General features: G+C 47.1%; 5 non-coding genes across 5 annotated transcripts; 2 read left to right on the forward strand and 3 right to left on the reverse strand.

Annotated features, from left to right (window-relative positions):
* Positions 1-153: 153 nt before the first annotated feature.
* On the reverse strand, positions 154-235 carry trnas-gcu (transfer RNA serine (anticodon GCU)). Its single transcript has one exon. It is a non-coding gene; the product is annotated as a tRNA-Ser (tRNA).
* Positions 236-3632: 3397 nt separating this feature from the next.
* trnat-ugu (transfer RNA threonine (anticodon UGU)) lies at positions 3633-3706 on the forward strand. Its single transcript has one exon. It is a non-coding gene; the product is annotated as a tRNA-Thr (tRNA).
* A 1962-nt stretch (positions 3707-5668) lies between these two features.
* Positions 5669-5832, reverse strand: LOC131133619 (U1 spliceosomal RNA). Its single transcript, XR_009130900.1, has one exon. It is a non-coding gene; the product is annotated as a U1 spliceosomal RNA (small nuclear RNA).
* A 1246-nt stretch (positions 5833-7078) lies between these two features.
* On the reverse strand, positions 7079-7152 carry trnat-cgu (transfer RNA threonine (anticodon CGU)). The gene has a single exon. It is a non-coding gene; the product is annotated as a tRNA-Thr (tRNA).
* A 2129-nt stretch (positions 7153-9281) lies between these two features.
* On the forward strand, positions 9282-9352 carry trnag-gcc (transfer RNA glycine (anticodon GCC)). The gene has a single exon. It is a non-coding gene; the product is annotated as a tRNA-Gly (tRNA).
* The last annotated feature ends 9728 nt before the right edge of the window (positions 9353-19080 follow it).

Genomic DNA, 19080 nt, shown 5'->3' on the forward strand with positions numbered 1-19080 from the left:
ATACCTGCATTCTCCAAATGGTATATTATGCCTTTTTCTTGCCAAAAAAGCATTCTCAATCTCCCACATCGTACCGGATGCTTGGATTAATTGCATTCTAATGATGTTTCCTAAAAACACAGGTGGTGTCAAAAATGGTGCATTAGTATAGTCCGATGAGGATGGGATTCGAACCCATGCGTGCAGAACACAATGGATTAGCAGTCCATCACCTTAACCTCTCGGTCACCTCATCTCCTTTGTGAACATGGTCTTGTTGACTCAAAATGACACATCTTAATTAGTGTTTTGGTGTTGCAGAAATTGTGGCAGCCTTCCTGTGCAGCGGGGGGATTTAACTCAAATGCTAGAGTTCTTGCTCTACATGCAAGAAATAGCGGGTTTGAGACCCGTATTGTCGAAATGATATGTTATGGCTTTTTTTGCCAACAAAAGCGTTCTTGATCTCCGACATCGTACCTTATACTTTGATTCATTGCATGCTAATAATGTTTACTAAAAATACAGGTGTGGTCAAAACTAGTGTATTTTTATAGCACCACGCTTCAAGTGGACAGACAATCTTGTCTTTTCAGACAATACAATTACAAAAGCAACACACACCTGCCATGACCCTGAATCGGCCGGGGTTGTTGCGGCCACAACACAGAGTAGGAACCACTATACAATTACGGCTGTGAGCTATGCTTTTCTGGGCAAGAACCATAAACTCAGACTTGGAGGTGCAGATTGCTCATTCCAGCTGGTTCTTTTTCGTCTGCGAGCAAAGCTTGAATTTCATGTGGGTGTTGTCCTGGCAGGAGAAACATTTTAGCTTGTGTCGGCATGGCTACCGTGACAATGGCCCATTTTCCTTTCCAGTAAATGTGCATCAGCTGAACACTTTGCAGACCTAATGCTGTGAACATTTGTTGTATGTCACCTCCCAACTGAACTTGTCTGGTCTTAAAATGTAATTGTCTGGCTGTGTTGTTGTGATCGATGTTGATGAAATCAAGAGAACAAAGTCACCCCTTTACAAACTATTTGCCAACTCACGATGCAAACAGCGATTGTGCTGAAAACTGGGCTTGAACCAGGGACCTTTAAATAGTCAGTCCAACGCTCTCCCAAATAAGCAATTTCAGCTGCAAAGGTGTTTCTCTGCATTTTCAGTCTGGGCTAAAAGTGGGGGTAGGGTGAAGCTGTGTCTGTGCCACTATTATGTTGCTGTGTACCTGGTCCAGTGTGTTCTCATCTTGTTTTGGAATGTCCCCATGCTGGTAACGGGTGGGGAATAGAGTCCGTTGATGACGATAAGCGGGGCAGAAAATGGATGGAGTTCACTGGTTGAAGTCGCCAGGTACCATAAAAATGGCAATGGGCCACAAGCGTGTTCTGAATTCCCCTTTGGCCAAATTGGCTAAATGGCCGTACAAAAAGCACCATACTTGGAGCCTGTGGTCAATGTCAACAGTCGGGCTAATTCAGTTCCGTTGAGACGGTGATTATGTACCAAGTCAGTTATGTCAATCAGGATTTGGTCAAGGTTGTTGTGTGGTTTTGGCATGGATAAGGCTATGTATCTAAATTTAGGAGGAGTCCATGGTCTGTAAACATACTGAGATACTCCCCCTGCTGTTGCGGAACTTGCGGGAACTTGCAAATTTTCCCACTGAGGGACGAATAAAGCTCCTCTTGCTCCTTCTGAAACAAGGTTGTCTGTGGAATTGATCAAACATCAAGATGGCCACATCGATAAAAAAGAAAAACAAAAAATTATATCTACAGCAGAAAAAGGCTTGGTTAGCTCAGTGGGTAGAGCATGAGACTCTTACTCTCAGGGTCCTGGGTTTGAGACCCACATTGGGTGTGCATGTGAGGAAGACACTTGGTTTGTGTGCGGGGCTACACAAGCCTTTCCAGTTCGAGTTAAAAGGTAGGCACCTCAGGCAGGCATTGGTGGTTCAGTGGTAGAATTCTCGCTTGCCAAGCGGGAGGCCCGGGTCTGATCCCCGGCCAATACAGTATATCTAAGCTTTTACCTAGAGCTCATGTTGAAAAAGGACAAAGGCTCTTTTCCTGCCAAAGGGCAGAACTCAGAATGACACCTGAAAAGTAACAGACCGGACCACCTGAGAGTTAAGGTGGACAGCACTTGAGTATTTGCAAATTTCTGTCAGAAGTGGAAACTTACTGAAACCTTACTGCAGTAAGGATGTAGTCTCTATGGAGCAATTGGTCAGCGCGTTCGGCTGTTAACTGAGAGGTTGGTGGTTAGAGCCCACCCAGGGACGCTCAATTGACACATGTGTTTGGCTTTGGGCTCCCTCCCTTGTATGAACATTTTTCCCCATTGGTGAACTGTTTTTGTGTCGGTGCCAGATGCACAGGATTTCCTTTTTTACTAAAGGCATCATTGTCAAGTTTGCATGCTTCGCAGGCACTATGCTTTAGTTGGTCAAATTACATGCCAAGCAAAGAGGGGCTCCTTGGTTCTAATTCCAGCAGTCCTCTACTGGTATTTCCATGACTCTGGTTTTCATACTTTTTATCAGAGGTCATGTTGAAGAACAAAGACTGTTTTCTGGAGAAACGCAAGACCCCAGGATGCAATAGGTCTGCTTTGTATACTTTTCAGCAGCAGTCATGTTGAAAAGCACCCCTGGTTTACTGCCCAGGAGGAGCAGCCTCGGCCACTTTAGAATGAAGGGTGATGCCACTTCAAGATGCAAGAAGCTGTCAGAAGTGGGACTCAAACCCACGCCTCATTAGATACTGCAACCTGAATGCAGCGCCTTCGACTGCTCGGCCATCCTGACCCTCCAGAGCCCACTTTTTTAAAAGGCATTCATACACTCTGTAGGTTATTATTTTATGTTAGTGTCAGGTTCAAACTCCTGGGACACTTGTAAAAACACTTAATTACAGAAGAGACAGACAACAAAATTCAAAATTTCTCGCAGCGAGGAAAGTGAAAAAACAAACCCAGTGACATGCCGCTCCACTCTGAGTATGCCATTCATGCTCCTCTCTTTTTATTTTCTTTAGGAGGTCCCTAATACATGGTCGTGCAACTCTAAGGGGAGGGGGAAGCAAGCAGTTGCACGAGCTGTACTTGTTGTCTATGTGTGTGTGTGTATGTGAGAATAATTACTTTTTGTACATGTGTTCTTATCTTGGCCCATTTTGCATGATGAACAGGAACATCTTCAAGGCCACTGCTGGCATTCCCAGGCACCTGCAAGATTAGTGGTGCTGGGAGTTGCTGGTCAGCGTCTTGGAATGTTCCTGCTTTAAAACACTCAAGACTATTGTCTATTGTCTAAGCAAACAGATATAAGGGTGATAACTTAACACTATAATAATTGAATTTACATTTTATTCTAACAGTTAGTCCAGATTAACAGCCTAGTTATTTGTGTCAGTCCCAGGGACCATTTCTAGACCCTTGTGTGACACTTGTGTTGGAGAGCCTCTTTTGGAGAGCCCTTGCATTCTTCCCAATTGGTAAACCCTTTGTATTGGTGCCAAATATACGGGATTCTCCCCCTGCTGACCGAATGACACACGACAAATGGCGTCGTCTCAATGGTGGAGCCGTTAATGTCTAGAAGAGTAAAGGCAGCATTGCCAGGGTGACTTGCTTGGCTGGCGCTGTGGCTTAGCTGGTCAAAGTGCCTGTCTTGTAAACAGGAGATCCTGGGTTCAAATCCCAGCAGTGCCTGGCTGCTTAGTGTGAAACTTTGGAAGCTGATTTCTGACCCACGTACCTCTTTTCCTCACTTGCCCTTCAAAAACGAGTCAATGGTGCATCCACAGCTGACATGATTGTTGTGGATCCCATTACGCCAGAAGGTGCTTGAAGCCAAAGAGTATGACATTGTGATGTTTTGTCATTCAGCGCCACTTTGCGGAGGCTCATCCACTTGACAGTTTAATTTTTTTCTCCGACAGTGCAACCCCATGTGGCATTGGTGGTTCAGTGGTAGAATTCTCGCTTGCCAAGCGGGAGGCCCGGGTCCAATTCCCAGCCAATGCAGTGGATCTCAGCTTGTACCTTTCTTTAGAGTTCATGTAAAAAAGTACAAAGGCTCTTTTTCCTGCGAAAGGGCAGAACTCAGAATGACACCTGAAAAGTAAGAGAATGGACCACCTGACAGTTAAGGTGGACAGCACTTGAGTATTTGCACATTTCTGTCAGAAGTAGAAACTTATTGAAACCTTACTGCATTGATGCTGATGTAGTCTCTGTGCAATTGGTCAGAGCGTTGGACGGGCCGCGCTTGTGTTGTTGACATTTGCTGCCAGCCAATCAGGATGCAAGACAGATGTCAGACAAGCAGAGAGACTTTGGAGAAATGAAGTCAGGTATTTGAATCCCGTCTAAGGCATCAGTCAAGTCACAGTTTTCTTCTCCACAATTTTATTTTTTTCCAATTAATCCCTATATAATTACAAATTATTCCTATCAGGCTTATATTGATACCAGTGCTTGAAATAAAATACAAAATCAATGCAATGTCACAAAGAATATTTATTTATCAGGTTGCCACACTCAAGAACACTCTCAATAATAATAAAAAAATCTACATGTAAGTAGTTATGAATAATGAATATACACATTGTTCACTTATTTTGCCGCCTTTGTTTCTCATTTTCATAGAAAGGAGAGGCCTGGAACTCCAGTTCATCTCTTTTTCCATCCTGTGCTCTCTATAGATGGAGAACACTTTGGCAGGACAGTAGATGTACTTCTCTGAAGCCAGTGTGGATGCGGGGGCTTTTCCGGCCCTGCTTCAGCTGCATCCTGCAGAGGCACTTTCGGACAGGGGGTGGAGGAGATTCCTCCCTCTTTCTCTTCTTCTGCTGTTTTTCCTCCACCCTCTTTTTTGTCTCATCCATCTCTCGCTGGAAGAAGTCTGTTTGACTGAAATCTTTAAATGGCATCTTAGGGTCTGTCAGACCTTCTGCAGCAATAAGATTATCTGACAGGGCCTTGTTGATGAACGTCGTGGTTGATGTCCCATCCACTTGATATTTTGATTTTGGTTGGCCACAGCACAGACATGGTTTTTGTTTGAGTTTTTTGGCACAGGAGGTGGTTGCTGCTGCTCCAACGGGGTATGAGCAGGTGGTGGTGGTGAAATAACCATCGCTGCAGGCAGTGTCACTACAGGCACAAGATGCAACTATTCCAACAAAGGGACAAATGATTACGCGTTTTTACCTGGCTTTGCTTTGGCTGAGCGAGAAGTCCTTTCAGGCAAGAAAACAACAAAAAGCAACACACACCAGCCGTGACTCAGACAAAACACAGAATACAAACAACAACACGATTACGGCTACAAGCTATCGTTTTTTGGGTGAGAACCATGAACTCTTACTCAGAGGTGCGGATTGCTCATTCTCGCTGCCTCAAATTTGCCTGCGAGCAAACCTTGAACTTTAGACTCAGATCAATCGAAATGGTTGCCGACGCCCCTTTCTCTGTCTTGTTGCCGTTTCTCATTGAGGTTTCCTGACTGAGAGCAGATCGGCCTCACGGCTGGTTGGTTGTCTCCCGTGGACGGGCAGACCTTTCCAGCAAGCATTGGTAGTGCTGGGCTGGTCGTTTCTTGCTCGGTCTGGCTGCACTCGCAAGCCAAGGAGCTCGGCGCGGTGCTGCCTCTTGTTTTAAACACGGGATAAGGGGAGAGCGCGAACACAGTCCCCCACTACCACAAATTATGCAGTCGAGATTCCCGCATTTGGGGAATTCGCAGAGGTCAGCTCAACCCATGTGCAATGGCTGAGCCTCGCCCTGGGTGAACCACCTTCTTGATCATGGTATCTCCCCTGGCAGGTAAGTATGAGTTGCACCGGTCCTGCCCGGACTAGTCTCTCGCACATGCCACATGCTGAGTGGTGGTCTCATCAGGTCGCCCACAACAAGCCCAGCCACTTGACCTGTGTCCAAATTCAGAGACAGGACTCTGGTTATCTCAAGGAGTCAGTCTGTGTGGCACTCTTGTGACTTCATTCTGAGCAAAGGCAGCGACAGCAAGTGGCTTAGGGCAGTTGCTGCAGACGTTCAATGCGGGGACTGAAGTACTGACTCCACGTCCCTAGTCACACCATGTAACATGAGAGGCCAATATGTTTAACCCTGACACGTGTAGATGTGCAAGGTCGTTGTGAGTCAGTGGGTTGTCAGGGTCAAACTCCTGTGACACTTGTAAAAACACTTAAATGCAGAAATACAGAAGAGACAGACAACAATATTCAAAGTTACTCGCAGCGAGGAGAGTGAAACCACATACCCAGTTACATGCCGCTCCACTGAGTATGCAGTTCAAACTCCTCTTTATTTATTCTCTTTCGGGGGTCCCTACTACTGGTCATGCAACTCTAGGGATGGCAGTTGCACGAGCTGTATTTGTTTCTCTATGTGTATGTGTGTGTATGTGAGAGGAATTACTTTTATTGTTTTATGAGTTCTTATCTTGACACGTTCTTGCAGGATTAACGTGAACATCTGCAGGGTTGCGGTTGGCGCATCCAGGCACCTCCAGGACCTGGGGGTTGCTGGGGGTCTCTGATCAGGGTCACAGGAACATTTCTTCTTCAGCACATTCAAACACTCTTTCTATTGTCTAAGCAAATGGATATAAGGGTGATAACTGATGCTATATTCATTCTATCTACATTTTATTCTAACAAGGATCTATCCCTGAGCATCCGACAAATGCTCTGTCTCACCCTAAACCCAGTCCTGACAGCATTCTCAGTCGAGGACCTTGTCTTATTGTGTTGTCCATTGTGTGTCCATGTTTTGTTTATATTTCTGTTATATTACCTCAGATAGTAGAGCGCTTCCCTTAAATGTTAGACCCGAACCTCTTTTGTTTTGCTAATGTGGTCTGTTTTCTTATCCCCGCAAATGTCCAAATGCACAATGTTTTTGCCTTTGTCGAGAGCATTGTAGTACATATGACATTTATGCTACATATGACATGAGAAATGATGGATATTTCTTCAACAGAACATGACATCTGATTCAAAACATTTACTTGAAATGTTGGAGAGAAAAAAATGGAGTCGCTGAAACACATATGCAAGGCACTGCTGGGATTTGAACCCAGGACCTCCTGTTTACGAGACAGGAACTTTGACCAACTAAGCCACAGCGCCGGCGAAGGAGTGTCTTCAGTGTTAGGCGAACCACTGCATGACAAAAAACACAACAGTGGCCAGGCTTTCAACAGGACTGGTGAAATCCTGCCAGTGTAAGCGGACCGAATCCACGATTATTCTCCTCTTTGGTCTTCGCTGTGTCAAGGATGAGGATGTTGTTTGCATGCAACGACACCACAGCGGCCACCTCCTTCCTATAAGCCCCTTCGTGCAGGCCAGTGACGCACCCGATCAGTCATCCGGGAAATATGGATTGTGTGTCCAAACTGGGGACAGATGCCCGTGTACACACCTTCAGGGATCAAGCACATATCCTTGTTCCCATTTGTCACCTTGATTTTTTTTTGTGAAAGAAGGAATTGAACGGCCTTGCTTCCACCCAGTTTCCAACGAGGGACCTTTTGCATGTAAGGCAAATGTGCTAACCACTACACTATGAAGGGTGAGCCCTTTAAGGGGACTGGTGAAGCAGTTGCCAAACAATGACACAAGACGATGTGTCCAAAGTGGGGGCATATTGACAATTGTCCAAATTGACAAATGTTTCTCCCTTGTAGGGAAAATTGTTCCACAAATTATGGGCTTTTCTTCAACAAAACATGAAATCACAATCACGGCTTGACAGGTTTGGCTTGTAACCTCCTCTAACGTTGTCTGAAGGGGTGGCCTTTTGATGAATGAAGTTAAGGTCCTTTCAGCCTGCCAATAAGCATTTTCAAATTATTGGCAAAGTCGCAACGTAAACAGGGATTGTGCTCAAACCCAGGCTTGAACCACGGACCTTTAAATCTTAATTCTCGCACTCGCCCAACTGAGCGTTTTCAGCTGCAAAGGTGGTGTTCCGCTTTTTCAGCAGAGGCTAAACGAGGGGCCAGGGTGAAGCTGCGTTTCTGCCACATATGTTGCTGTGTACCTGGCCCAGTGTGTTCTCATCTTGGGTTGGTATGTCCCCATGCTGGTAATGTGGGGTCTACTCTTCTCCGTCTGAACAGGGGACTGAACAGGGACTTGAACCCTAGACAATCATATTAAAAGTCTGATGCTCTACCAACTGAGCTATCCAGGCCCTTGATGAATGAGGACAACTCACAAGGCAAAATCTTCTGGCATACTGTACTTGACCTTGCAGGGATGAAGAAGCCCCTGTCCCGAAATTGCCACCTCCAAGATCGACGGAGGTCTTAAACTGCCCACATGGACAAGCCTAATATCTTCTGGACAAAAAGAGTTAATGGTCAGACAAGACAAAGGTTGAGCCAGTCACCTGAACAATAAACTTTTGATCTGAGTGTCCGGGATTCAAGTCCCTGTTCAGGTGACCAGGTGGCCACAAGCCCAACTAATGCACCTGCAGTTTAAGGCTATGTTCTGGATTATCAGTGTTTCACCAAGAGTAAAATTGGGTCGAGCGAGAAGTCCTTTCAGGCAAGAAAACAACAAAAAGTAACACACACCAGCCGTGACTCAGACAAAACACGGAGCGCCGTCTGATGACGTCGGGAGTGTCGTCCCCATGCAACTGGGAGCTAGTCGCCTTTCGTCAGCGGAGAGGAGTCACCGTCCACGCCTGTGGCTGTGCCTGTACTGTGGGAGTCCTACACACAATTTCCCACTGTCCAGTTCGCCCAGCACGCCAACGCTCTTCCTCCACCAGGGATATTCCCCAGCTGCTGGCACTGCCCGCTCCAACCACACCGGCTGCGTCATCCGCTTTGGTGGGCCGACTTCAGGTGGAAAGTACGATATCCTGGGCGGGGGAAGCTTCTCCTACCACAGCATTAATTGACTCTGGGGCGGACGAGAACTTCATTGATAGCGGACTGGTCAGTTCTCTCAACATTCCTACTGTTGAGCTTGTCCCCCACAAGAATGTCCGCTCGCTAGATGAACATCACCTGGCATGCATTACGCATCAGACGTGCACCATATCCTTGGTGCTGTCGGGTAACCACCACAAGGTCACAAATATTTTTCTTATGCCCTCTCGCTCAGCTCTGTTAGTACTCGGCCTCCCCTGGCATCCCGTGCCTATGTTGTGATTGTGATGTTTTGTCATTCAGCGCCACTTTGCAGAGGCACATCCACTCGACAATTTAAATTGTTCTCCGACAGTGTTTCCCAACTTGGCATTGGTGGTTCAGTGGTAGAATTCCCGCTTGCCAAGCGGGAGGCCCGGGTCCGGTTCCCGGCCAATGCAGTATATCTCAGCTTATACCTTTCTTTAGAGCTCATGTTGAAAAAGTACAAAGGCTCTTTTCCTGCAAAAGGGCAGTATTCAGAATGACACCTGAAACGTAACAGACCGGACCACCCGAGAGTTAAGGTGGACAGCACTTAGTGAAACCTCACTGCAGTCATGCTGTTGTACTCTCTGTCGCTGCAATTGGTCAGCACGTTTGGCTGTTAACTGAGAGGTTGGTGGTTCGAGCCCACCCAGGGACTCTCAATTCACACATGTGTTGGACTTTGGACTCCCTCCCTTGTATGAACATTTTCCCCATTGGCGAACTGTTTTTTTGTTGGTACCAGATGAACTGCTGGCACTGTGGCTAAGCTGGTCGAAGTGCCTGTCTAGTAAACAGGAGATCCTGGGTTCAAATCCCAGCAGTGCCTGGGTGCTTGGTCAGTGAAACTTTGGCAGCTGATTTGTGAACCATGTACTTCTTTTTGTCACTTGCCCTTCAAGAACGCATTGACGTTGCATCCACAGCTGACGTGATTGTTGTGGATCCCATTACGCCAGAAGGTGCTTGAATCCAAAGAGTATGACATTGTGATGTTTTGTCATTCAGCGCCACTTTGCAGAGGCTCATCCACTTGACAGTTGAATTTTGTTCTCTTACAGTGTGTCCCCACGTGGCATTGGTGGTTCAGTGGTAGAATTCTCACTTGCCAAGCGCGGGCCGCGCGCGTGTTGTTGACATTTGCTGCCAGCCAATCAGGATGCGACACAGACGTCAGACAAGCAAAGAGACTCGCCTGCCACGCGGGCATGATTACCATTACCATTACCATCTATCAGGGATGGCAACTGAATTAAGAATCAATGCCAGAAACCTGCAACAGGATTTCAGATAATGTTTTGATGCAGACTGGTCATGATGCCTCTGAAGTTCACCAAAGCAGACCTGACTTAAGGTGACTACACTTCCAAAGTTCCCAGTGATGACTGAACCTCTCGCTTTTTGTGTTCCCCGAGAAACTCGGTCAGCTGTGGAATTGATCAAAAAGGCCAGGTTAAGCAGAAAAAGGCCTGCTTAGCTCGCAGGGGCCGCGCGGGTGTTGTTGACATTTGCTGCCAGCCAATCAGGATGCGAGACAGATGTCAGACAAGCAGAGAGACTTCGGAGAAATGAAGTCAGGTGTCCGAATCCCGTCTAAGCATCAGTCAAGTCACCATTTTCTTCTCCACAATATATATTTTTTTCCAATTAATCCCTATATGATTACAAACTATTCCTATTAGGCTTATATTGATACCAGTGCTTGAAATAAAACACGAAATCAATGCAATGTAACAAAGAATATTTATTCATCAGGTTACCATGCCACACTCAAAAACACTCTCAGAAATAAAAAATGAATACTAATCACAAGCTATGAATAATAAAAAAAATGTTCATTTATTTTGCTGCCTTTTCATAAAAAGGAGAGGCCTGGAACTCCCTCCAGCTCATCTCTCTTTCCATCCCGTTCTCTCTATAGAAGACTTTGGCAGGGCAGTAGATGTACTTCCCTGCTTGCCCTGGAAAGCCAGTGTGGATGTGGGGGCTGTTCGGATCCTGCTTTAGCTGCATCCTGCAGAACCGGCACTTTCGGACAGGGGGTGGAGGAGATTCCTCCCTCTTCCTCTTCTTCTGCTGTTTTTCCCTCCACCCTCTTTCTTGTATCATCGAGCTCTCGCTGGAAGAAGTCTGTTTGACTGAACTCTTGAAATGGCATCTTGGGGTTTGTCAGACCTTCTGCACCATATTTTTGGAACACTTTTGTGGGGCAATAAAAGTATCTGACAGGGCCCTGCTGATAAAAGTCATGTATTGATGTCCCATCCCCTTGATATTTTGATTTTGGTTGACAACAGCACAGACATGTTTTTGTTTGAGTTTTTTTGACACGGGAGGTGGTTGCTCCTGCTCCAATGGGGTATGAGCAGGTGGTGGTGGTGGTGGTGATGGTGGAATGACCATAGCTGCAGGCAGTGTCACGACAGGCAAAGCAGAGGTAGTGCTTAGCAACTGCCAAAGCTGCTGTGTATGTTGCAGCTTCTCTGGGCTGGTATTTAGTGAAGATGATGTATTGAGAAATTTACTGTTGTGTTTTATGTATTTAGAAATATGCAATTTTGATGTTGGATGCAGCATGCTGTTGGGGTCTTTGCTGGACTTGTGGACAAGAGTGCCATACTCCCGAACCACAAGCTTGATCATGTCCTCGTGCCCGCGATGTTTATTAAGGAGCTCGTCAATTGCCGACTTCTTTGGAGACGGCCAGCGCTTGTGGTCCAACACAAATACTCTCCCTCCAGTCTTCACTGGTCCAGTGCGGGCAGCAGTCGGAGAACATTGGATGGGCAATCTTCTTGTGGGCTCTAGGCAAAGAAAACCATGAGATACACATTTGTTATTTGGTTCAAACAAGATGCAACACTATTAGAACAAGGGGACACATGATTAGTTTAGATAAGTTTTTACCTGGCTGTGGCTGAAGCTCAGAAACAGAAGCTTTATTGTCCAACTCAGATGCTGGGATAGGGGCCACACGACTAGACGTAGTCGCAGTAGCAGTTTGAAGAGGGTGAACAGAGTGGGGAACAAAGTTGAAAGCCTGGTGGGAGGTGTGGAGGAAGGCTGCACTGGTTCTGCTCCCTGACCAGCTCCTTGATCAGACAGGATGCCTGGAGAAGGAGCACTTGTGGCGCGGCCGGGGTCCTTCTTGGTTTTATGTTTGTCCCAGTCTAAAGGGACCGAACAACACTCTGGCTCCCTGTACTCCAGGCCAAACCTGGACAAACTTTTCTTCGCCAAAGACCCGTCTGAAAAAAGCATTGAGGGAGCACATCAGTGCTCAGCAGTGTTGCCAGCAGTGTTGCCATTCGGATCTGTGGTCAGGTGAAAGTGTCAGGTTCAAACTCCTGTGACACTTGTAAAAACACTTAAATACAGAAATACAGAAGAGACAGACAACAATATTCAAAGTTACTCGCAGCGAGGAGAGTGAAACCACATACCCAGTGACATGCCGCTCCACTCTGAGTATGCAGTTCATACTCCTCTCTTTTTATTCTCTTTCGGGGGTCCCTACTACATGGTCGTGCAACTCTAAGGGGGGGTGGAGAAGGCAGTTGCACGAGCTGTATTTGTTTGTCTATGTGTGTGTGTGTATGTGAGAGCAATTACTTTTAATGTTTTATGAGTTATTTATCTTGACACATTCTTGCAGGATTAACATGAGCATCTGCAGAGTCGCTGTTGGTGCATCCAGGCACCTCCAGGACCTGGGGGTCGCTGGGCGTCTCTGATCAGGGTCACAGGAACATTCCTTCTTCAGCACATTCAAACACTTTCTATTGTCTAAGCAAATGGATATAAGGGTGATAACTAACAAAATAGTACATGTATCTACATTTTATTCTAACAGAAAGTGCTTCAACACCCCTTCCACTCTCTGAATAAGCGTCCCGGGCGGAGGAATCTTTATCCTGCAGTGCTCACGAATATGCTGCTTGGTGGGATTTGCAGGCTGGATGCCACAGAAGACGTATGCATCCTGGAGCCTCTGCAGGTCTTCCTGGTCCACCACAGAGAAGGCAGCCGATAGGAACTGTGCAAAGGTGCTGTATAGCGGGTGATGTTCTGAGGCACACTCACGAAGAAGCCGTCGCATACAGTGGAACAAGTCCAGCTTGATGACTATACTGTTGTTGTAGAAGGTTCTTGATGCACATGTATTCAACAGTTGTCAACCAATCACATACTCACTTTCATTTGACCCCCACCCCACACACACTCCATATTGTCTGTGGCCATGAATGTGACTGTGAATGGTTGTCTATATGTGCCCTGTGTGTTGCTGGTGACCAGGATGTAGTCCACCTCTCGCCTGAATATAGCTGGGGTAGGCTCCAGCATGCCCGCAACCCTTGTGAGGATAGGTAGTACGTAAGATGTATGGATATGTTCATTCATTTTCTACTGCTGCTGCTGGAGTCTATCCCAGTTGTATTCGGGCGAGAGGCGGGGTACATCCTGGTTGTCAGCCAATCACAGGGCACATATAGACAACCATTCACACTCAGTTTCATGCCTATGGACAATATGGCATCGCCAATGGGGGGGGCACGGAGAAAACCCACGCACACACGGGGTAACCAGAGAGCATGGAAAAGAGCATTTAGAAGCTTAAGTTCATGGTGTGTGAACTGACATTGATTTCATCTCTTTTCTTTTAGATGCCACGGAAGAAAGGTTTCCGTATGCGACGCACACCCAGGGCTGCCCAAGCTGTTGACTGTGCAGTTGCAACAAAAGGTAGGGAAGAAGTGAAGAGCTTGCAACCAAAAGGCGCTAAATCCAATTTTCACTAAGTTGCATGTTTTTCATGAGTTTAATAGACCTCTGTCATGTGTATCCAAATCACATATTTTGGTCTTGAAATCATTTTAAAAAATATGAAAAAAAGTGATGTTCTAGTGAGAAGGGGTTGCTTTACCCTACTGGTTGTTGCAATCGTAATCCTGCTCAAGGTTCAACGTGAAATTGTGACATACAAAACAGGAACTCCCCGTCGGGAAATCAAACAACAATCCGCGTGACAAAATTGTTAAACTGTTATTACTTTATTACTTTTGTTTATTCTTAGATTGTTTATTTTTTTACTGTTGAACTAGTTCTGTCCCCTTTGCTGCTGTGCAATGTAAATTTCTCCACTGAGGGACAAATAAAGGTATATTTGTCACGCTGCGCTGTGACATGTGCTTATACCTCATGTTGCTGTTTGGGGGCACGTCTGGGTTTTGGTGTCATTTGTACCCTTACTGCTCTCCTTGTGCATTTACAGACGCGGACCTCCCTTGAGTTGGGCGGAGCTACCTGACGGGTGCAGCTGTTGCCAATTCATCCTAATTTCCAGCCTCCATCATTAGGCACTGAGCTGCTGCAGGAGGGTGCTGGATTATTCCTTGGTGGATGTGACAGACCAGCTCCGAGCTGTTACCGTGCTCCTGTACCCCTTCAGCACTGCTTTCGCCTCTGCCACGCACCCTCCTACCCGTCCGGTAGCCCGCGTGCCTTTCGGACTACTTATTGTTTCGTGAGGTAATTTGTGTTGTGCCTGCTGGCACTAAGTCACGGAGCCCCCTCTTTGTGCGCCCTCGCTTTCAGTTTCTTGTGCCTCACTCACTGGACAATTAAAAGACTTTAAGACCTTACCTGAGCCTGCTGTGTCCTGCATCTGGGGATCAAACCGCCGCGCCACGCGCCCTTGCCCTGACAATATTCTGATTGGAGAGGCGCTGTAGATTGTAATGCACATAATTGATGCAATCAACATTTTTATTAACGGTGATCCAAGGGATAATTGACTCAAAACCTGCTGCAATCTGATTGACTAGTTTATATTCGTCAGGAACTCTCTTGTAATGTTTAGAAGCACTGGTGGACACCATTCCGTCTGGGACCGCCGTGGCAGTTATTCGGCCTCCGACCACACCTACAGACGAAAAAGAACACAGAGTGAGATAAAGAAGTATAGCTAATGACAAAAATGTCAAAACAAAACCAGGAAGCTTATCCTAAGTGGCATGTAATATAGTTTGCCGCTTGCATGTATGTTGTGCAGTATCAGTGTAATCAGGTGCTGAACTATCAGTGTGTGTGTGTGTGTGTGTGTGTGTTAGTTAATCCAGAAATCGCCTCAGTTGTTGGTTGGGGAGGAGGAGCCCCCAGGGCTCGGGATATCGCCAAGGGCAGCGACATCTTCACCACCTCCCCCCTCACGGGCTGCATCCAATGCAGACCGAGGCGACCTAAGAGATGAGACATCCTCCGGGGCAGGGTGGTCTTTTGGATGAGAGTCGCGACCCCCGCGGTGTAATGAGTACACAACGGTTGTCTGCGCAGCCAAAGCAGAGGCCAGCGACTGACCTAGGGTCACGAAGGCATGTGAAGTCTCCGAGTCCCAGTCCAGCCTGGCGTTGGCATGCTTAGAGCCCTTGGCACGCACTTGGCAACTGAAGGAAGAGATTGTTATTTGTGTTGTCCTGAGCTGACCCACATGGCTATGCAATGCATGTTTTGAAGGCTTGAACCAGGGACCTCATGTTTTTACACTCATATACTTGTTTTTGCCCGCTTCTATTTGACAACTATATAACTTGCTTCGCACACTTTTTGACTTTTCACACTTATATAACTTGTTTTTAACTTGTTTTTAACTCGTTCCGGCAACGGGATAAATATTATTCCCATATCCTGATAACGAACTAGAATGTTGTGAGAAACGAACTAGAATGTTGTGAGACATTGAGGTGCCTGAGGCAGAGGACGGAGGTGATGACTCCTCTCCTGCGGAGACAGGCTGGCCACCTGTTTTCGCACGGGCGAGTCTATAAAGCATTTGTTTTCTCAATCCCGGTTAGAGTCTGCTGTGAACTGTGCACGAGTGTCCAGCTTTCGGTTTCCAGATTACTCTACCGGGGTGTTTTTGGCTCTCCGCCCTCTGTCAACGGTAAGGTATGCTATTCTGGATCTGAACTGTGTTGATTGGAGTGTTATGTGGGGGCATGGGGGTGACAGCTTGTGTCTAGCATAATAACTCATGATGGGAAATGTTGTGAACTGCTGTGTGTTTTATCATTAAATATCATTAATATACATACAGCCGTTGTTTGTGGTCATTTCTCTGCTGCGATCTCTCCGAACCTGTAACAAGCTATTTCATAAAACAGCAACGCGCGCAAGGGTGCAGTGCGTTCCGCGTAGCAGGGGATGTACTGTCGACTGTAACCACACAGTCCCAAAAAGGACAGCATTTCACCCACCGTGGAAGGCTTGGGATGCCTGAGGATGGACGCACGATGGGCGTCCGACATGGCGCAGCCAGCAGCTGAGAGAACACGACCCAGAAAGGTGACAGTTTTCCTCCAGCATTGTAGCTTTTTGCGTGAGACTTTGAAACCCAATTCGTACAGACACAGCAGCACGGCTTCCGTGGCCTGCAAACAACAATCAGCAGAGTCAGTGGCGAGGAGGAGATCGTCCATCCATCTGGAAGCTGCAAAACTGACAACACCTAGTGCAAATGATGATTGAACAAACCAGGGCTGTTCTTGAAACCTTGGGGCATGCGGGTGTACTGGAACCGTTGGCCATGATAGATGCAAGCAAAATACTTTCAACTCACAAAAACCTACGTCAAATGGACCGTTGGACCACACCCCCTCCGGGATGGTGTCCAACATGGGTCCGAAGAGTTCGTGATCTGTCAGTGTTTTTAGCTCGTACCTGTCAATCAAGCGATGTTGAACAACGGACACGTCTGTGCATTGGCACACCACACGATACACCGACTCCGAGGGTGAGTGTTGTACCTGCGGTACCTCAGGGAGCGGCGTCCAGTCTTTAGCTGCCAACAACCGTTTCACCATGGGACCCAAGGACTGTTGTTCATGTCCTGGGGCCACAGCCAAAGAGATCAGGTGTGCCTTTGTACCAGGCCTGTTCCAACTTAACAAAATAGACGCTGGCCGCCACCCCCTCAGGACCTGCGAAAAGACGAGAAGAATTTAACCACTACTCCATACCTTCCTGATATGTCATATCCTGTTGTGTGTCGTAAAACAATGTGCAATGTAACGGGGGTGGTGGGAGGCATATACGTGGCCTTGGACAGGATCCATGGTTTCCACGTCTCATAGACTGACACCACACTGCTTGGTGACGAAGTCCGAGTCAGAAGGCACCAATAAATGTCGGCTGTTGTGGTTGCCGGCAGTTGTTTGAGCAGGTATTGTCCTCCTGTACTTTGGTTGTTGCAGTCCACTGTCGTGCCATCTGGCAACGTCAGGGTTAAACCAGAGTCTGTGCACAAAATAGTAGCATTAGAAGCAGTCAATATGTCACGACCAATCAAGTTCAAACCAGTTGGCACCGCCGTCCTGGTCTTGGTCGTATTGACCAGCAGGGGAAGTTTGAGAAGCCGCTTGCTGTTGCTGAGGTCGGTGGAATGGGCCGCCCCGCCCACGTGAGCCTCCTTGTGACTGCATGCCTGGTGGTTGATGAGCCCATGGTTGCTGTTGCTGTTGTTGTGGGAGCGACTGCAGTGGTCCTGATGGTGGCCACTGTCCAGTGCAGGTGAGGCAATCACGTGCCCAGTGGTCAAGAGCTCAGCACACGAAACAGCCAGTGTAGCCCTGAGACGGTCCACCCCTTCTCCCACCTCGGTTAGACATGCCACCACGCCCCTGCCACATTATGTTTTTCTCTTTCTTTTTATCTGAGGTGAACTCTCGTTCTTTAGCTAATTGTAATTTCAACAGTTGTGCTGCTAAATCCTTTTGTGTTTTATCTTTTTCGTCCTCCTCCTCACGGTGCCTGCGCATGTGGTGTAACAAGATCGCTTTGTATGATTTTTCTGTTTCGACTGACAGATTAGGAACATCTTTTAATTTATTAGCCACTGACGAGGGCATTCCAGCTAGCACTGCCGCTCGAAACAGTGTGGTCACAGACAGCGGACATCTCCCCAGGCCAAACTGAGGCCAGCTGTGAGGCGCAATACCTCGTTGATCCATGGGTCTGCTCCACGGGCCAGTGGAGGCAACTTATGACACATGCCGTCAATGTCTGTTATGGTAAAAGGTGTGTATACCGTGTGCTGGCTCGCCACGTCAACTTTTAAAGGCATAACTGTTTTAGATCAAGCCCCTGTGTCGTCTCGTCTCACAGGGGCTGGTGAAGATGGCGTTAGGGATATGTCATCTTCCTTCTGGCAACACATTAGACATGTCAATTTGTTTTAAAATCTTAGATACGCTTTTACTGTGTCTGGCCGAATCTATAAGGGACATGTTTTGCATCGCACCCGTGCAGGAAGTCACACCACCAGTCTCCACTATGGGTCGCCAACCTGTGGCGCGGGGCTGCCTATGTCTGTTGGGGGATGGCGCCTTGCTTGTTGTAGGGTCGGAACGTGTCTATTTAACTCCTCCCCATTAATGTCGACTTCTCCCTGGAATCTTAGAGAAGGATAGACTCCACTGGGAGGGTTTGGATAGGACGGGGGTGCCGATGACGTGACCACTAGGGCGCTTCTCGCCTTCGACTGTTTTTCCCGCGTCATGTACGGGGCGGCCAAAGCCAAGCTTGCCATCCCCATCGAATGAATCATTCGCCTGGAATCTTCTAATTTTTTCAGCGTATTCTTAAGTTCTGACTTCTGCCAGAATGACGCCTGCTCAATTTTCTCCTCCACCTGTCTTATTTATTTCATAATCTTTTCCTCCTCCCGTCTGAACTTACTCTGAACCTTCACAATATTATCCCTACTCTGTCCATCACACACTTCCCATATCTTACGTACCATCTGTCTATCTTTATTCTTATCCTGACTTACCAAGCCCCTCATAACCTGACCTTCCACAAAACCAAACAACTCACTTTCTGACACCCTCGGGGGACCCCCACACATTTCCTACTCCTCACATTCTCGGCCCAACTCACCTTCCATTCTATTCCCACAACAATTAAAACAAAAAACAAATACAAAACTGATAGTTGCAAGGATGTTGAGCAATAATGAAAGTTATCAAATAGACCCTGTCTATTTAAGCATCCATGTGAAGCGTTCCCCTCACCGCCTGCTGGTGTACTGCCCTTCACTGGACCCGAATGGAGCGTTACATTTACGGCCCTCCACCCAGTTGGGTAC

The sequence above is a fragment of the Doryrhamphus excisus genome, chromosome 7, assembly GCF_030265055.1.
Source record: "Doryrhamphus excisus isolate RoL2022-K1 chromosome 7, RoL_Dexc_1.0, whole genome shotgun sequence".
NCBI lineage: Eukaryota > Metazoa > Chordata > Actinopteri > Syngnathiformes > Syngnathidae > Doryrhamphus > Doryrhamphus excisus.